At 39.7% G+C, this 3618-nt stretch overlaps 1 long non-coding RNA gene across 1 annotated transcript; it reads right to left on the bottom strand.

Annotated features, from left to right (window-relative positions):
* Nucleotides 1–1747: 1747 nt before the first annotated feature.
* Nucleotides 1748–2758, bottom strand: LOC121404383. Its single transcript, XR_005967949.1, has 3 exons — nt 2715–2758; nt 2456–2649; nt 1748–2399 (listed from the first exon to the last, which is right to left on the bottom strand). It is a non-coding gene; the product is annotated as an uncharacterized LOC121404383 (long non-coding RNA).
* Between the last annotated feature and the right edge of the window lie 860 nt (nt 2759–3618).

A 3618-nucleotide genomic window follows, 5' to 3' on the forward strand; every position in this document is an offset into this window, starting at 1 on the left:
TAGCGACCTTCGGCTACACGGTGTGCCGGTCATGGAAAGTGCATCACTCAAAACTATATTTAATTCACTGTGCTTTGCCTTGGGAATAGCACCAACCCCGAAATTGAATGACAGCTCGCACTGTCGCTAACCACACACAATTAACTCTCGTTCGAGCGGCAGGCGAGTTTAGTGGAGCGACAAAACAACAACTAAGCCTGCAGTTGCTTGGCCTTGAATCGACTGCTCAGTGATCAGTGAGGTTTACGCCGACTGTGTTAGCTTCGGCGGCGGCGTAGAGGCCAAAAAATATCGGCGGCGGCGGCGTACGCCGCCGTCTAATTAGTCGGCGGCGGCGGCGTAAGCAATAAATAAATAACACTTTTCTTTTTTAACTTTTAAAAATAGCACTTCATGTGTTTATTAAGTATTCAAAAAAATTAAAATTACAACAAATTAACAGTAGTCCTTCATGGACTTTCCTTACTAATATAAAAATTTAAGTCTTCATTTATATTTGACATCTGAATTGAGATCTAAATTTCTTTTTGCAAAGTTAAAAAAAAAAAATAAATTAAGATAAGTTTTCTTTGCAATGATCATAGTTGTCATGAATGAAAACAATTTTATTAACGTTGTGAGGACTGAGCTGCGACCGTTTATGTGTTATTGTTAGACCTGCTATAGAAAAGACTCGCTCACTGGGTGTGCTTGTTGCTGGAATACACAGAACTTTTCTTGCTAGCATAGATAATAAGGGCATTGCAGATGCCTTTTCCCTCCAGAAACTTAAAACGTCTTGGCATGAAGACAAACTTAAAAGTAGATGGCATTCAGCTTCCAAATTGCTATTTTTGGTATTTGTAGAATGTCGCTGAGCAAGCTTTAATATTTTGCTTACAGATGGAGATTCACTTAAACTATCCTGCTGATCGCTAGCTTGTTGTACATCGCCAATCAGCTCTTTAAACATTTTTAGCAAAAAATCAGATTTTGTTAAATTTTGGTCTTTACAGTACTCTAACACACAATCTAGTGAGCTAAATCGCGGATCTAGTAAGGATGCGCAGACTAGAATATCTGATATTGGGAATCTCGAATCCAATTTACTCTTTATATTATTTTTCATTTCAAACAAAGAAAGTGGTTCATTGCTCTCAGCTTCACCCAAAATTGAGACGATCTCTGTTCTGATAACTAACGCAAGGCTTATGGATGAATACAAATCTCCAGACAGAATACTTACTGCGTCTTTAAATTTTTGCAAGAAGTCACGAAGTTTATATAAAAGCTGTACTTCAGTCTCTAAAAGTATCAAATCAATCTTGTTGCTGCTAGTGAGCAATTTATTTATTGCAGCTCTTTGGCACCCAAGACTGTGAAGCATGGCTAAAACGCTGTGCCACCTAGTTGGAACCGAGTTTTTAAGAGAAACATTCCTCTTGTCCACCAAACTACTTCGCAAGTCATTAGTGTTGTTAATGTTTTTATAAGTTTGCAAGGGAACATCATCCAACGGTCCAAAATCATCATCGTAGTCAACCCATTCAGTGTCTTCGGATGCAAGCAGCTCTTCTAAATTGTCGATATTTGACAAAACTTCATTTTGAAGTGCGTCAGCTTGACATCTTAAAACATGTGTCTTAAATCGTAAAGCTCTCACAATACTTTTGCACTTCAGAATTAAGTTTTTAATTTCCGACACGGAATTGTAGCCATCTACATTTAGCAAATTGTGTAGTCCATGTCCAAGGCAGAAATGGTTGTTTAAACACTCCAAATTAATAGCTTTTTTGATATTGCTACCTTGGTCGGTTACGACGAAATTAGATTCCATTTGCAAATTATAAATTTGAGTTACATCTTGAAGCTCTGTTAAAATATTACTTGCGGAGTGAGATTTTGACAAGTATTTTGTTTCCAGCGTGAAATGCTTCATACCAAAATTCGGTGACAGATAATGGAATGTAAATGTGATATAACTTCTTCTTCTATAATTGTCCGTCCACAAATCAAAGGTTAAGGCAAAGTGTTTTTGTCCAGATACTATCCGTGTAACTGCTTTTAAAACGCATTCATACACATCGTCTAGTGCAGTTGTTGAAAGTGTTTTGTAATGTGGAATATCATCAGCAGTTACCACAACTTTATATTTGGTTAAGAAGTTTTTAATTCCATTGTGGCTAATTGTATGAAATGGGAGCAGATCTCTAGCCATCCACAAAGCTAGCTCTCGTCCCAGCGCCCATTTACTATCTCTTAGAGACCTTATTGGCGTGGATTTGTTGAAAAAATTTGATATCGTTCCACCTGTAGCTAATGAAGTACTAGAATCGATATCGCGAACATTGTGTTCGTTTTTAAGGTGACGAGTTAAGTTCCCTGTTGAGCAGTTCTTGGAATACGACTGAATTTTAGCACTGAAACAATTGTCAAACACTTATATTGAACTTAAAAAAGTGAAATTAATTATTACCATGACAATATTATTGTTTCGTCGTTCTTTTTCTGCTCATCCAAACATAATTTACAAAAAACCTTGTCCTCTTCAATGCATTTGCTTTCGGTTGTCGTTGTCACTTGCAAGATGCCAAAAAACTCCCATACTTTGCTTTTGCGATTTGCATTACGCAGAATTTTTATTGAGTACATCCCCAATGACTTATCCATCTGTTTGTTGTGAGAATATTGAACTAATTTATTTCTAATACCAATAATAATATTGTGAAACTTACTTTAAGAAATTATTTATGCACATAACAAACCAATTAAACAACACATGAACTACAGCTGTTCTAGAGATGGAACAGGCAGATGGGAGATGAGACATGAGAATTATTCGAATAATTCGAGACGACTATTTTGCAACTTTATACGATATATTTCAAATTTTTTAATTTTTTTTTATTTGTCACATCTTTACAAAAATGTATGACGCCGAACGCCGCCGCCGCCGCGCCGATATTTTCGTGAGTCGGCGGCGGCGCATCAGAAAAGTAAAAAATCGGCGGCGGCGGCGGCGTGGCGCGGCGGCGTACACGTCTACTGCTCACATCTACTTGAACGAGCAGCTTACGAGAGAGGGATATGCCATAATTAGAGAGGCAATAAAATTAAACAAGCAAAAGCTTCTAACAGCAGTTTTAAAACAAAGCGAGAGAGGAGAGGTGATCTGCGTTGATAGCTTTCAAAAGCTTTCACAACTGCAGAGCGCACGAGCCGTCGAGAGCGCTCCGGTGTCAACGGGTGGATAACTTTTCTATCAAATAATAGTTCTCTTAGTAATAATATTAAGTGCGCAACTTGTAAGGCAGTTTCCCAGCCAAAGTACAGCCTCTCAGTCTGTCCAGGGCCCGACCTTCAATACAGCGATATTTATATTAAAGACCAATGAGAGGGGTCGGGGAGGCATGTAGACGGGGCGAGGCACGCCTGTATAGGTCGCGAGGTGGGGTGGCGCTGGCCCAGAGTTATGGGTAGCGGTGGAAGACCTCATGGTCGATATGGGCACGGGCACGCCCCGTGGGACGTAAACCCCGCGGGAGTGGGACGCCTCGCAGCGCTTGGGGACAGGGCACGAGGTGCTGGAGGAGGATAGGTTAGAGGAGGGGAAAGAGTCCGGTTCGTAAAGACATTGGC

This window comes from Drosophila obscura, unplaced genomic scaffold (genome assembly GCF_018151105.1).
Source record: "Drosophila obscura isolate BZ-5 IFL unplaced genomic scaffold, ASM1815110v1 contig_195, whole genome shotgun sequence".
Taxonomy (NCBI): Eukaryota; Metazoa; Arthropoda; class Insecta; order Diptera; family Drosophilidae; genus Drosophila; species Drosophila obscura.